The sequence below is a fragment of the Temnothorax nylanderi genome, unplaced genomic scaffold, assembly GCF_030848795.1.
Source record: "Temnothorax nylanderi isolate EJ_2023f unplaced genomic scaffold, tnyl_v1.0 TNYL_tig0310_pilon, whole genome shotgun sequence".
Lineage (NCBI taxonomy): Eukaryota > Metazoa > Arthropoda > Insecta > Hymenoptera > Formicidae > Temnothorax > Temnothorax nylanderi.
In genome coordinates, this window is record NW_027249372.1 from 49,183 (window position 1) to 66,415 (window position 17,233).

The 17,233-nt window shown below is 32.7% G+C and overlaps 1 non-coding gene across 1 annotated transcript; it reads right to left on the reverse strand.

The window, feature by feature from the left end:
* Positions 1-8,879: 8,879 nt before the first annotated feature.
* Positions 8,880-8,999, reverse strand: LOC139781019 (5S ribosomal RNA). Its single transcript, XR_011720398.1, has one exon. It is a non-coding gene; the product is annotated as a 5S ribosomal RNA (ribosomal RNA).
* Between the last annotated feature and the right edge of the window lie 8,234 nt (positions 9,000-17,233).

The window sequence follows — 17,233 nt, forward strand, 5'->3', positions numbered from 1 at the left end:
GGACCACCCTCTGATGACCTTGACCTTGACATATGTTGTCAAGGTCACCCTTCTGAGTGACCTTCAGAAGGTTTTAGTCATCGGTCATTATTCGTTAAAAAGTTATTAACAAAAAAAAGTTTGAAAAAAATATCAATTATTTTGAGTATTGAAAGACCAATATGTATGTGGAAATAGGGTAAGTATGAACGAAGGAAAGTCATGTAAAGCAGTGAATCGTTGATAAATAGAATAGTAAATAGAATAAATAGAATAGTTTTTTTTTTTTAAAGCGGAGAATAGTTGGTATAGAGAAGTATATACATGATTTTATGTTATAAAAAAGTATAAATACGAAGTATTCTCTGCTTTAACCAAAAACACAAACATTCAGTTTTAAAACTTTTAAATTGGATTAAAGTTTAGATCCAACATTTCTTTAAAATAAACACTGTAACTATATACATGACTGCGTCGAAGTCGTCCGAATTCCTACAAAATATGAAAACATAATAATATTTATTTGATATAATTATCAATTAAAATTAAAAGAATTACCTCGTGATTTAAGTAACGAAATCTATCTTTAACATTGCGCTTCCTCTCATTTGTATATGCATTTTTTAAGGTAAAAGCTCAAATGTCATGCAAAAATTCCTCGGAAATTGCATTTACATATGCAAAATTTACAATAACCATTCTATTGTGATCATTGAAATTTGTATTCCAAAACATTTTTCGTATGAATTTGGGCCATGTATTCGCATTGCCGACGACATCTTGAACCGCAAGCCAAGGATTATTATTCATTTGTTCAACTGAATACATCATTATACAAATTACTGTTTTAACACACTGGCTACGCGTAGTAATACTGAGTGACATACCAAGAGCTGCGTACAGGTGAATCTCATATGAAGCTTTGTTTACATAAAAGTATAAACATATAGGAGTAGGAATAGTGCGTACTACTACTCAAAATTCTTCGTGTTTATATTTTGCTACGTCTCTTTCAGTTGTTAGTAACTATCGAAACGCGTGCGCGCGTGTGTATGTGTATAATAATTTTTAATTTGAAAATTAAATTACAGCATATGTCCAATGTTTAAACACTTTATGCTGTATTAGGCAATAAGTGTCAACAACAGTAGGAAAGGTAAAATCAAGGACAACTTATGCTTAGTGAAGAATGTAATATAAAAGCATGTAATCTATATACGGTGTCAGAAAATTACATTTTATTCATTAAATTTTTTTGTTAATAACTTTTTAACAAACAATGACCGAAGGGTAAAACCTTCTGAAGGTCACTCAGAAGGGTGACCTTGACAACATATGTCAAGGTCAAGGTCATCAGAGGGTGGTCCCCTATACTGCATAATTACCGTTATTTGTTATTTTTATGTTAATTGCGCAATTATGAATATTTCTATAAGATTTTTATTGTCTTTCGGTCAGTTCTATATCGAATTGATACAAAATCGAAAAGCATAATAGGTATATACGTTAATTATATACTGAGTATTTGTGCGATATAAAATTCGCGCGGGGAGGACGAAAGAAGCCAAAAGACAATAGAAATCTAATAGAAATATTCAAAATTACTCAATTAACATAAAAACAATTATGATGAGGTCACAAATGGCACAAATTCTTATTATTATATTCGACCATTCATCGATATCAAATTGATATCAAATAGACGTGAATTCGGTAATCATTTCTGGCTGAGAAATAGAATCGATCCAAATATATATTTTATTTTCATAAAATGTGTCATATATGTATTTATCAATTTAAAGATTGACGAACTTTCTTGAGAACATTATTGTTATAATGTTATAGAAGAAACTAACATAGATTATGGTTTTACAAAAAAATTAGTCATTTAAATATGTAATTTATTCAAATATAAAATATTAATATATACACAAAATCTATTAATTAATTATACGAAAAAGACTTTGAATTAAGAATGATCCGAAGAGCACATTAGTTGTCACAAAAATGTCATAATCAATAATATATGTAAGTAATAGATATTTTATATTACACTTGACAAAATGCAAAGTTAAATTGTTCAATATTAATTTACAAAAAATTTTGTATTTGCGTCACAAACTGAAGATTATATTACTAGTATTTAAATTTTAGTACTTTGCACGTATTTGGTCGTTTTTCATATCTACTATTATTTCTGCTAGTTGTATGCTGTAATTTATGTTTTGTTGTGGAGCGGGCACATTGTTCTAAAAAGTGTTCAGATTGTGGAAAAGTTAATTGTGTACTTGTACTAGTAAAATATCTCGCGAATAGAAGTCTGAGCCCTTTGGCGGTGAAGATAATGTTATTACGGAATCGAATTGCGAGATGTTCTACGCGCGAGCATTCGGTTACAGCAGGGCATGCCACTTTAGCTCCTGACGGCGTATAAACGAGAGAGAAGTCGAAGTTTAATTAGACGCGAAAGCGCGCGGCAGTCTGAAATTTCGAAAGTCGTAATTTCTCTTTGCTGCCAGACCGTAGTCTGTTTCCTGTTTCCTATCCGATATACTCACCTGAATTTGATACTGCGTATCCAATACTCCGGTTAATCGGATCAATTACTTTACCGAAACAGCTAGTATTTTCTAAGTATTTACCACGAAGAGCGACATGCGGTTAGAGAAAAGGTGCATGGAAATCGCTCGAAAACTCCGCGTAAAGTTCATCTTATAATTTATTTATTTATTTCTCTACAAATTACAATGTTTTTCACATGATAACATATAAACGGCAAATATTAGTGTTTATTAATCGCCAAAATAAATTTCAAAAGGAAATATATTTTTAAATTTCGATTTACTAATAAAAGTTTTTGTAGATATATAAAACTTTTGATAATTTTATTTACATTTTATTACAGTATTTTTATCGTATCAATATTTCCAGTTATTATTAGTATTGTTAAAACAATTATAGTATTTTATTATAATTAATTCAGTCTTTTAATTATTGTCTAGAAGGAGAGATAATATAAAGCGCAATAAAGTTACGTGATATGGGAAAATAAAATCTGTGATAAAATATGAGTTGTGCTGATTGTGAAAGATAAAACTTAATTCAGAAATACATCGTATGGCATAAAATTGTAATAAACATTATCCTGCCATTAATATAACAAAAATAATGCTTGTTTTATTCAACAATTTACACATTTAAATCGTTCCCACAATAGTCTACATTCTACATAATCATCTACACGTAATTGATATGCCTGTAGCATGGCCATTCGTAAAATTGCAATGCGGGATCATCGTAATATTCGCAGAAATATATATATATATATATATATATATATGCCGTTCTAGATTGTACAGCAGTATACTGATCCTACGCGGCCGTAATATCTACAATCCATTGCGCGCAAATCTGCTAAGATAATTAACGCATCTGTGATGCGCGCGGAACGAGCGCGATAATGCCCGGGAGTGTACAGGACTCGAGTGATATTTATATACGTGTGATAACGAGCGCAAGAAGTGCACCGATATTTATTCGCACGCGATAATAGTAGCCGCAGCGCGTCTACTATCTGCGATATGCGGCCGGATACTTGACCGCTCGCACCGCCACGTATGTATTGTACATATCCCCGCGGCGTTTGTTGTGATTATTTGTGTGTATTGGCGTTATAGACAGGCGCGCGGAAGTGTGTCAACAATCACGTTAATTGGTAACGGATCTTCCATTTTGTTTCGACAATCTTCGACCTCGGCGACGAACTTTGCTCCATTTTTACGGCAACGGAACGAACGCCTGGTCGCGAAGCTCCGAGGCCTCATGAATCATTCATTCCGGATTAATTCGACGCGCAGTGGTCTGTCTATGCTTCACCAATGTGAGCCGTCCGTTCGTCCGTGCGTTTTCCTTATTGAGAGGATGACTCGCCCACTGTTCTTCCCCGGGATTTATGTTATTAAATCCTCCTACCCTGGCAGCCGTAATAAGCGACGTTTTAAAATTCCCGGCGCTCGAAAGTTACGCGTGCGGAGCAACGGCGGCGGCTGCGGCGGCGGCTGCAGCGGCGACGAGAAATTAAAATTCTTCCCCGTTTTACAGCGAAAATTTCAAGGCGTCATTTCTCACTTTATGCAAATTGCTTGCGGTGATATTATATCCCGTGACAATTCCGCGTCAGCGTCCTGCAAAAAAATGGAAAACAGTTCTAAGCCTAACACACGACAGTTCTTGGCATCGTTAATTGTTTTGTAATAATTTATATTGTTTTTTATTCATAGTGATATCAAATCGTATATTAAATTGAGAAAAAATTTATTATAAGACTATATCAATAATACAAAGATGTTTCGTATACTCATCAACATTAAAATAAGTTAATTACATAAATTACAAATTTATATAATACTAGCTGGTTACCCGGGCTTCGCCCCGGAGGACATATGTAATAAGACACGCAAATAGTCTCTCTCTCTCTCTCTCTCTCTCTCTCTCTCTCTCTCTCTCTCTCTCTCTCTCTCTCTCTCTCTCTCTCTCTCTCTCTCTCCTCTCTCTCTCTCTCTCTTCTCTCTCCTCTCCTCTCTCTCTCTCTCTCTCTCTCTCTCTCTCTCTCTCTCTCTCTCTCTCCTCTCTCCCTCCTCTCTCTCTCTCCTCCCTCCCTCTGCCTCCCTTCTTCCTCTCCTCTCTCTCTCTCTCTCTCTCTCTCTCTCTCTCTCTCTCTCTCTCTCTCTCTCTCTCTCTCTCTCTCTCTCTCTCTCTCTCTCTCTCTCTCTCTCTCTCTCTCTCTCTCTCTCTCTCTCCTCTCTCTCTCTCTCTCCTCTCTCTCTCTCTCTCTCTCTCTCTCTCTCTCTCCTCTCCTCTCTCTCTCTCTCTCTCTCTCTCCCTCTCTCTCTCCTCTCCCTCTCCATCTCCTCCCTCTCCCTCTCTCTCTCCCTCCCTCCCTCCCTCTCCCCCTCCCTCCTCCCTCCCCCTCCCCCTCCTCCCTCCCCCTCCCCTCCCCTCCCCTCCCCTCCCCCTCCCCTCCCCTCTCCCTCTCCCTCTCCCTCTCCCTCTCCCTCTCCCTCTCCTCTCCCTCTCCCTCTCCCTCTCCCTCTCCCTCTCCCTCTCCCTCTCCCTCTCCCTCTCCCTCTCCCTCTCCCTCTCCCTCTCTCTCTCCTCTCCCCCCTCTCTCTCCCCCTCTCTCTCTCTAAAATGTTATAAATTGAAAAATATTACTTTTTTATCGACTGAAGTTCAATTTCGTCGTATACAATTCTTTGAGATTCACTCAATTATTTCCTAAAAAATTGGAAAAATTTCGTAACCGATTTCCAAAAAGATACCGGTTCCCAAAAAAATCGGTAACGAAAAACTATACAGTTTATAGCACTCCCCGGGAAATTCTACCCCTTTTTTTTTAAAAGTGGATTCTTTAAAATTCGATCAATTATTTCCCGAAAAATTCGTAAAACTTCTGATACCGCAATTTCCAAAAAGATCGGCAACGAAAAATTATATACTTCATAGCACTCCCCGGGAAATTCTACCCCTACTTTATGTACAATTCTTTGAGATTCGGTCATTCGGAACCGGTTTCCAAAAAGATCGGTAACAAAAAATAGTATACTTTATAGCACTCCCCGGGAAATTCTACCCGTGCTTCATGTATAATTCTTTGAGATTCAATCAATTATTTCCCGAAAAATTGGAAAAATTAAAAAAACCGGTTTCCAAAAAGATCGATAACAAAAACTGTACACATCATGGCGCTCCCCGTAAAATTCTACCCCTACTTCATATACAATTCTTTAAGATTCACAATTATCGAGATCTTTAGATTATGACGATATAATTAATGAGTTTGCGAAAAAAAAATCGAGACGGGAAAATTTATAAGTACAATCAATATTTAAATAAAATTTCTTTTTTCACGCCTTACATGGGCGGCAAATATTTTAGTGCCTAGGGCGGCACAAGCCCAAAATCCGCCCCTGCAGTCAGTCAGTCAGTCAGGACATCTTCCTTTATATATATAGATTTGCCCATTTAAAGAAACGTCAGAACCTTTACGAGTAAGCGAGTGCGATGAACCCTGGAGACTTCAAATGCGATTTTTAAATACAATAAAATAATTCAGCGAGTGGTTGTGGAAATCACATAGTGCAATGTTTATTAAAGCAGAAAGCATTTCAATTGTAATAACCAACCAGCTTCTGTAATATATAGTTCATTGTTAATTGTCACTTCACACATGTATGCGCCATTTTATCGAATTTATTAATCGTGCGGAATTTTGGACTCTCTAAAATCTTTTCTGTCATTTTTGCATATATCGTTCCATATATTCACTTATCACCGTGTGCTTTTATGCTACGTGTCACAGTTCATAACGAATTTCTAAAAAATATAAAAACATAAAAATTAGAAATCATAAAGAATCTCATTTTTCATTGAGGATCGGCATATCTTAATCATAAAATTAAAAAATTATGCAAAATAAATTTTGGCAATTATGTATTTAATTAATTTTTATTTTAACAACCTAATTTGTCGAAGCTGCTTATTATATAAGAAATTATTATTTTAAACATAAATATATGTGCTTAAATATATAATGCTTATAAATATCAGTTTAAAATTCATTCTATGTATCATATAATATTCAACATGCAAATGCTACATATGTTTATTATAATTAACAAACAGACACAAAAAGTAATGTATTACAATAAATATTTTCCATATGTTGATTATAACACACATTTGCGGATAATATTGCGTTTATTATGTTACAAAGATATAAGTGAATGACATATTTTAAATATAATTGTAATAAACATATTTGATATATATGTATTTTGAATTATATTATTTTTCTCTTTTATTATTAAACTCATATATTCTTAATGATATTCTTCAATCTCTCAGTTGGGGAATACCATACATATTTTATAATTAATGCATGTTTATACTGAATATGCATTATCAAGTAGAACATACCGCTTGGTAATAATATATCACACGTGTTAATTAACCAATTCTATTTAGAAAGTGTACAATGAAGGGAAATACTCGTAATGTGATATATAATCAAATGAATTAAGAAAATGCATATTATATATTTGATTTATATTAAAGAAACATAATCCAGCGTACGAAAGAAAAAAACATAATTTGTAAACGTATAACATAATGTGTATTTTATACATTAACTTTGATGATATCATGAGTATGATCGTACGTTTAAATTTTAAATATGTAATATTTATAATATTAATATCTAAAATATTAAGTTAGGAAAGATTAAGTTATTCTGCAAGTAATCAGAAAATTTTATTTCATCATTTTGTAACAATCTAAAAATGTAATGTAACAAAAATAATCATATAACTTTGGAACAGCACGTCTATTCATATAAAATATAAAAAGTAAACTAAATTAAGCAATTCTGTAATTTTTATATACTGCTAATATTCCTTTTTCTTATTATTATCATTTAGCGCATTTAAATAAATCCTTTGATTATTGTCACAATATAGCTGATTATATTTTTTCTGCTTGAACCAATTAATAGTGTAATATCCATGTTTCGTCATTTAACAAATTTGTGTAATTCTCTTACGCAATTTTACACCAAGAGTGGTTAATGTACAGATTACATAGCCACACATTTAGTTTAATAATAAACTGAAGCTATGATAATTAGAATATACTAATACTCACTGCACTCATTCTTCATTAAAATTGTATTATTTGACAGGATATACAAGTTTCAGTTAAAAAATTAATTATTTCCTGTAAAGAAAAATTCTAAATTGCGTTAACCCTTTTATCAGGATGTTTTTATAAGGACAACATTCATGTGTGTCAGAGCAACGCGTTATTTGTCTTCAGGCGGATTGCGGTCGTGATTGAAACAATAGGAGTCATTTACCGAAAAATGCCTCTCGCCACGTTTCATCGCGTTTCAACGCGCTCTGTTCGCTTGGGTTCCGCATAATTCACGAAAATTCACCGACGCGCGTCGACGCGGCGCGTCGCCATCGCACTCGCCGTAATTGTATCCGCAGATAGATATTACCTGGAAATACAATACAACGTGTACCGTGATATTACGGCATTCCGATTTCCGGTGGGACACGCGCCGTATATATACAGCAACGTACGTCACCGGTGTCCGCCGCAGCCGTGCTTCGTGCCGAACTTGGATTATGCCAACTTTTATGACCGCAATCAGCATAGCTGTTGAGATGAAACAAGGTGTATGTGATTACATACGTGAAACGAACTTATTTAAGGTATAGGAACGCATCGCGCCATTGCATCGAATGAGTTTTGTCACGCCGCGTTATATTATTGAACGGACGTACACACGCCAGCACCAGATTGGATTTAGTCAATTAAGGGGCAGGAGATCTCGCAGTTGAGAAATCAAGGGACTTTTTCTTACATTATTAAATCAACAAATTCAAATCATCTCTTTTTATTCTTTTTCTCTTGTATAATAACTAGCTACATTTTGATTAATGCTTTTCTTCTGAATAAGATTCCTGTCGAATCTTAAAGGGGTAAATGTCTTTGTCGCATGCAAGAAATGGCTTAATAAGTTCAAGAATTTTTTTCTGAGTGAATAACATAGTAATTAATGCGGAGTTTTTTTTATTTTATTTGTTATATATTTGAGTGTATCTACTTTTAAAAAAGTGTAAGAGGTTTTATTGCTGACCCAGGTAGCAAACACAAGTCATTTTCCGTGATGGCGATTGATCCTCTCACTGCGTTTACTTCGTGAGCATCTGTCATCGCATATTTTGACAGTTTTATGTCTCAAGGAATTAATAGTGTAATGTAATAGTAATAGTATAATATTAAAGCTAAACAGCGCGCGTCTGTGTAATAATAAAAATGCAAAAAAAATTGAGTGGTAACGTCACACGGTGTTCCCAAGCGGTCACCCATCCAAGTACTAACCGTGCTCAACGTTGCTTGACTTCAGTGATCGGACGAGAACTGGTACTTTACAACGTGATATAAACGTTACCCTGATATGTAAGTTATCCATAATCAGTTTTATATTATGATTCTGCTCCAAATTCACTTTTTTTATATAGCAATAAATGTCATAAGAATCGTTAACTGATTAATCAATGCGTACGATCAGAAAGCCATTCAATACTTTTTTTTTTCATTATCCGCTCTTAAAGAAAGCATGTAAAAGATTGAATTGTTTCTGCTTTTCCGCGATGCTGACTGGTTCTCTTACTGCGCTTACTTCGTGAGTATCTGTCATCGCACATTTTGACAGTTTTGTGTATCAAAGGGTTGATAGTGTAATGTAGTAGTAATAATATAATTTTAAAACTAAATAGCGCGCGCATAGCACGCGTCTGTGGTGTCTAGTGTCTATAAAAAAATTAAGTTTTATAAAAAATTGTATCTTTTATAGCAAGCTGCGTGCACCAGTGCATGATTCCAGTGTCTGCATGATTTTGCACTGTAGGTTTGTTTAATCTGAAACACCAATATTTTCTTGTAAAGAAATGTTATAGTTACGAACTGTCAGAGGAATTTTTTAATTTATAAAAATTCACAAAATTACGTAACTTGAAAGAAAAATGTTACAATTTTTGCCTCAAAATTTGTCCATTATTTTTGTTATAAAAATTGTATTATAAAAAGAAGAACAAAATAGAAAAACGGAAAAAGCCCCCGAGTTCGCAACTATAACCATGCACTGATGCACGCAACTTGCTAAAAGGTACAATTTGTAATAAGACTTAATTTTTTTATAGACACACTCAAATATATAACAAATAAAATTAAAAAACTCGCATTAATTACTATATTATTTACTGAGAAAAAATTCCTGAAAATAGGCCATTTTTTGCGCGCGATAAAAGTATTTGTCCCCTAAATTATTATTTGAAAAAGAAAATATAGTTTTTCAAAGTAAATATAATTGCTTGTAACTTTTATAAATGTATTATAACGATTATAATTTATTCACTTCGGAGAAAAATAAAAAATTGGTTCAGGGGACCCATTACGTATTAAAACGAGATGAAAAGTGAAAGAAATTATTAGAGTATCTATGAAAAAGGAAAGGATAAGAGACGAGAAAAGGAGGGAGGGAACAAGAATGTATGAGGCCGCTATGGCCAGGACGGGATAGGAAGCACGAGTTATGTACAGGGTTGAGTACGTCCCTTCAAAACGCCAATGTTGTATGTTGGAAAAGATGTTGGAAAAGATGTTGTGAAACTGTACAGGGTTGGGTACGTCCCTACAAAACGCCCTTTTAGACCCCTTGGGGTAATAAAGTATCCATTATCTATCATTAGAGTATCTATGATTTCATTGGTCGAAATTTAGTAAATCTGTTCACTTTTCGCATTTTTACCTCGTTTCAAGAACATAATAAGTATTTCCCAAGTAACATAAGGGTCAAAAAACACAATTATAAAAAGAGTACTTTAACCCATTAACGACGAAGATCGTTGATTTTTCAACATGTTTTTGAACCTTATTTTCATGCCTGTAACAGAGGAATAAATGGATCAACGTTAGTGTTCCTTATATTTTCGGGTATGCTCTAACAGAATTTTGGCTCAGAATAGAGAATTTCCAACTACAAAATTAAATATGGCGGCCTCTAGCTGTACAAAGAAATGAGAAAAAATTGTTCATTTTTAATGTTTATGATTTTTTTTCGGACTGAAATCGCGCAGAAATCTGGAATATCGCTCAACCATCGGTGCACAAAATTGTTGAAGTTCAACAGGAATTTTTTTTATATTCATGTTGATGACTTTTCCTTCCAAAATGGCGGCTAGAACATAAAAATGTCCCCAAAATTAGAGTTTTTCACTAATATCTCTTATTTATTATATTATTTGAAGCTTCTCAGGTAGCAAGATGTCGTCAATATAACGTCATTTTTAAGTCATTAACATGACGAAACTGACGTCATAAAAGACGTCAAAAACGAAGTCATAATGACGGCTATAAGTCACAGACCGATGACGTGATACTTATGACGTCAAAATCACGGCACAACTATGTCGAGAAACGTACGTCATTTCACGAATATTATTTAATATAAAAATACTATCATACAACATTTATTATGGCTGCGTTCGGTTTGGGCGCTCACGCGCTGTAAGCATCGCTCTATCTTCGTTTGATATTCGATGTGCAACGAAGATAGAATGATGCTTACAGCGCGTGAGCGCCCAAACCGAACGCAGCGTTTATCTATTTTTAATGTTTAATATATTTATTATGCATTATGCTAAGGAAATAAGGATTTAACGGATTTGATGGCTTGGAGAATAATATAAACCATTTAGAAGCCTCTGAGTATTGGTTCCTGCAAATCTTCGTTTATAAATATGTATTACGTAGCACATTTTTTAAATGTTTCTATTTTTATGTGGCATTTTTACTTAAAATAAACTTGTAAGAAATTACATCGCATCTTTACTTAACTAGCACCACAGACGCGCGCTTCGCGCGCGCTATTTAGCTTTAACATTATGCTATTACTATTACACTATTAATTTCTTGATACACACAACTGTCAAAATATACGATGACAGCTGCAAATGAAGTAAGCGCAGCGAGAAAACCAATCAGCATCGCGGAAAAGCGGCAACAATAAATTCGACTATCGACTTAACATGCCTTTTTTTATATAGGACACATCACAGAAAATAAACTGGTCAAAAATTACATGACATTTGTATTTTATTATTATAGCAAATGAACTTATACATATATAGAATTATATATAAGTTAAGTTACATTTATCATCGCAGAAAATAAACTTATATATAGTCAATTATACGTACATATATATGCATATATCATAAAAAATATAATTATTTGTGTGTTTAATTTAAAAACATAAAAATGCATTGCACATTATTACTACACATAAATAACAAAAAATATAATTTGCTTCTAATTTAAGTGTTTAGGAGTAACACAGTATAATCAACTCACTACTTTTTAGAAATATAGATATTCATATGAAAACGACATAAAAATGAAAATTAAAATAACAAAATATACATTGAAAATATATAGATAATAGAAAACGCAAGCTTTGTTAAGTAACGTACTAAAAAAAAATAATTACGCATTGCTATGAACTATAGGAAAGCACGCACACCCATTTGTTTTTGAATGGAAGTAGCATAACTTTAGCCATAATGCTATCAATAGGCCAAACCTCTAAATTTAGTGATAATTGATCCAGAATATAAATATTTAACAATTTAGAATCAATTGGGTAATTATAAAAAGTATCGTAAAATTGGAACTCCTTTCCTAGCAAAAGTGTTGTGTTTTCTGAATTTAGAATAATATTGTCAATTCGAATAACTTTATTTTCTTTTGTAAGAAAATATGAATCTGGTAAAGAATAGCTACTTATAGAAAACATAGTCTTTAAATTTAATTTTTTTTTATTGTTTATAAACTAGTACTCTATGAAACAAAGGACCTTCTATATGTTCCATAAAATGTATTAATGACATTTCTTCAGTTATTTGTACGCCTAAAAATGAAGTTTCATGCAATCTGTTACAAATTTGTTGAAGTGGTTTATGAGGTGATCTAACTAAGGCTTTAACTTCAGCAAAATAATTTTCGAATGGAAATGCGGAAAACACGTCCAAAGGCCCATATTTCTGAACTTCATCAGGCAAATGACAGAGTGCATGTACATTGTATACAAGAAATTCCACTCCGTAAATTTTTTACTGTGATTTACGAAAAGATTTAATAAGTTACGTGTAAAATCAAGGCCAAATTGTAAAATATATTTTTCAGATAAGAGTATCGTTATTGCACAATTCAGTAATGCAAAATGTTCATATACAGCTAAGTCAAGTACATCTTTTAAAATAAGTGGACCCAAATATACTAAAAAAGTTCTCAACTCGGTAGCTTTCCATCGTTGCAATTCATTTAAACTACGAGGTTTTCTATTAAATTCAACCGGTATAAATGGTTTTAACGAAATTAAGTGATCCGACATCATGTTAACGAGACGACTACGCAATCTTAGTCTTATATTAGTATTTCGAGTGATACCAATCCATATACATAAAATTTTTCTCATTACACCCAAACATACATCATGCATGTAATCTATTGGACAAATAGAGACCATTCCAATATTTAATTTTAATAATGGAGAATTACCCATATGATGTTCTTCATCTTCTTGCAAAAGAAATGATGTATCTGTCCGAAGTTTTGCATTTGTACTAAGATATACTACTCGACCATGAAATTCTCCATTTTCTGTGCATTTATCACATGCGTGGTATCCTCCGTGAGATTTAATACATTTTATGTATGCTCTGGCAGGTGCATCACATATTATACTGTGAATTTTAATAAGATATCTTCTATTGTTAAAATTAAATCCATTTTGTAATAAATCTGAAAGTTCGTTCACAAAATCATCTAAATATTTATCAAGAGGTTTGGGTTTAGCATTTCCACAAAATATACCTACAATGAATGGTTTACTTTTAATATTTTTTACTAAACATGAGATTGGCCATATTTGTATATTATTACTATGAAATAAAGGCACACCATCAAAATTAAAACTTAAATCAATTGTGTTATTTAAACAATATTTTACTGAAAAAATATTTTCTAACCCAGACTTTATACCAAGATGGCAATATTCGCCATTATCTAATTGTTTAACAACTTTAGATTTAGGTGTTTTCAATAAGGTTTTAGCATTTACAGGCAATTCGGGATGTGATGGAACCAGAATATGCAAAAGACTATTGATAGCAGTATGAGAAATTTTAAATTTTGTAGACCATTCTGCTAAAGCTGCTTTTAAATCAAAAACATGTGTGCTTTCTAACTCAAAATTATTCGCTGCAAATTGAAAATTATGAAAATCAGAACATTCTTCGGATATATCAAGTACGCTATTAGCTGTATAACTGTCGTCATCGAGTACATTATTTAAATGTAGAGAAGGGAGATTATCATTATCTTCATGTAAAGCAAATTTTGCATCATCTTTTACATCTTGAGAATTAATATTGAAATTATCAAAACATGAACTAGCCTTTCTAGTACTTAAAACATTATGTGATTGCTTCGCATTGTTAGAACACAAACTTATTTCATTACATATACTTAGAACATCATGTCTGATACGTCGGTAAAATTGACGCTTTCCTACTTGGTCCTTCCTTTTTAACATTTTAAAAATATTCAAATACTGCATATATTAAAAAATAATATAAAATACTAACTTCTGTTTTTAAAGAGATTTAAACAGTATTTCTTTTATTTTTTTGATGTACTTGCTGTGGAGCATGTTTCAATCCTACTTTTATTTTTTTGTTGTTCTCGTTGTGGAGCATGTTTCAACCATACTTTTATAGCATCTTCAACTTCCTTCTCTGAAGATTGTGGTTCACATATTTTAATAGCTCCTAAAAGTTATAATTATAATAAGAAAAAAATTACTTTAAAATATAACAGAATATAACATGTTATTAATGTAATTTTTTAAGATCTTTAAAAGAATATTAACAAATTTAAATTTGATGAAACAAGTTTAAAACACACAGGCATAAAATTGACTATATTTATTTAATTTATTTAATTTGCCTATGTTGTATAAAAAGTAGTTTAAAATTTATAATATTGCAAATACTTACTTATAATACATTTACATAAATGTAATTTGCTAAATGCAAATTTTTTTCTATTGCCTATAAAATTATATTGGCACGCTAAGTTGTCAGTAAAGATAGTTCTCAATATTCGATTTGTTCGAGAAATTATATTAGTGCCTCCTAAAGAAGTTAAATAGGAACTCTAAAAAAATATTAAGTTTTATGAAGTATAAAACACAAAAAAGTTGAACATAGAATAAAATTAGGATCTATTTAATCTATATACTCATATCTATGTATATTGTATTTATTTATATTTTTCAAATACTACAGAAGCGGGCTAATTTTTATATTTTATTATTATATTTTTATTGTTAAGAAATATTATTGTAAAATTTACTAAGTTTATACCTAAACCATCTAAGAACAAAATATATCTATTAATTATAGCAGAGACCATAATAAAAACAATAATCTCTTTCTCTCTCTCTCTCTCTCTCTCTCTCTCTCTCTCTCTCTCTCTCTCTCTCTCTCTCTCTCTCTCTCTCTCTCTCTCTCTCTCTCTCTCTCTCCCCCCCTCTCTCTCTCTCTCGGTTTAAAGAGCGACCTAAAGAATGAATTAAGGAGTGAATTGGAAGGCGACCGGAGTAGTTCTCGTCCTCCGCGATCTCCTTCGTCTCGAGTCTCACGCACTTCCGATATTATCATTTCCGGGATACCAGGTTCTCTAACCGACACATCCGAACAGCTCGTTACTAGTGTTTTTCGCGCGCTGGGTACACCACAGCTTGTTTCCGATGTTCTTGAGACTCGAGAGGTGGGGGTTAGCAACGTGTCTGCGATGCATGATGTGGCGCCTAGCACTGTCTCCGCCTCTGATCGTGCTGCTAAACCACGATCAATTATAGTTATACTTAAGTCGCGAGAGATTCGTGACTACATTCTTGGTGCTATGCGCCGTAAGCGTCGACTGACTGTCTGCGATGTTCTCTCTAGAGATGTCCCCGGGCACATTTATATTAATGAGCTACTTCCTACGGATATTTATAATTTGTTGCGCCGGACTCGCGAAAGGGCTAAACTGTTATCTTTTAAGCACGTATGGTGCAAAGATGGCCAGATCTTTGTCCGCAAAGACCATGGTCAATCTCCAATTCTTATCACTACTGAGACTGATTTGGCCAAGATTCAGTGACTTGTTGATTCTGTCCCTATTCCGTCTGCTTCGCATGACTGTCTCGAAATTGCTCACTTCAATGCTAGCTCCCTATTCAAGCCTTCTTATCGTTCAATTTTTTTCATATTATCTCGATTACTAGTTCTTACTTGAGAGCACGACTGAATTTCGTTGATTTTTATTTCTTCAGCATTATTTCAGTTATTAATACTGTCAACGGGATTTAGTTCTGAAGCATTTGCTGAAGTGGAAATAATTAGTAATCAATATTATTACTCTTTGCAATACAGTCATTATCTTCATTGTTTCCGCTTTTGCTCACTGCTTTATTATAATTGTCTCATCTGTTCTGTATCTATTCCAATTTTTTGTTTTTATTTTACTCTTGTTTACTTCATGTATTTCCTTGTATTTTTCATCATTTGCCTAAAGTCTTGACTATGGCATAATAAACAAACTCAAACTCAAACTCTCTCTCTCTCTCTGGCATAAATTATTACAGAATAATATAGAAAGTATATACAAATAAAGAACTTTTTTTCGTTTAACTTACCAAAGCGGACAAATTGTCATTATTTTGTAAATATTCTTCTAATGTTAAAATATGATTGTTTGACATTAATGGCAATTTGACTGAAAAATCTTCTGGTATTAATGTAGTCAATAGTTGAGTATGATTTTTATTACGTACTGCTTTCATTAAATCTTCATTTTGTTGTTTAATGGTCACTAGTAATTGCAATATTTTCCGTAGAACTAGAAACACAAGATTTTAGTATTCGAAATAGCTTATAAAAATTAAAAAATTACAAAACAACCAAATAATTGAGACTATACTTTATTACTAAACTATAAAGACAGTTAACAATTTAAATATTAAAAATAAATACTAAAAAATTGTAACTACTGAATTTAAAAAACAAGTTAGAAATAAAAAACCTACCAAATCGACCACAATCAGAAGTCAGAGATGTATCAGCAATATTTGTTGCATCTATTGGTATATTATCTTTCTTCGTGATAACATCAGTGATGTTTACACCAGCACTGTTGCTATTAACATCTACACATATTATTATTAATAAAGGAGCTTAAATAACTTCTAGATATTATTACTACAAAAGTTTAACAAACAAAAACATTTTATACATATAAAACTTACCAAACCGATCAGGAGTAGAAGTTTGATCAGAGGAACTAGCAACATTTACATCTATTGGCAATCTATTTATATTTTTTGTAGTATCACTAATTTGTTTAGTATTATTGCTAACATCTACAAAATATATAGATATATATATGTAAAAATTTTATGTATATATTTTTTGTGTGTACTTTTATATTCCAAGTTATACAAACATCCTTAACCCTTCGCCCGTAATCTGGGTTGTAAATGGCACAAGCCGAAATTCAAAATAGAATACCGCCGAAA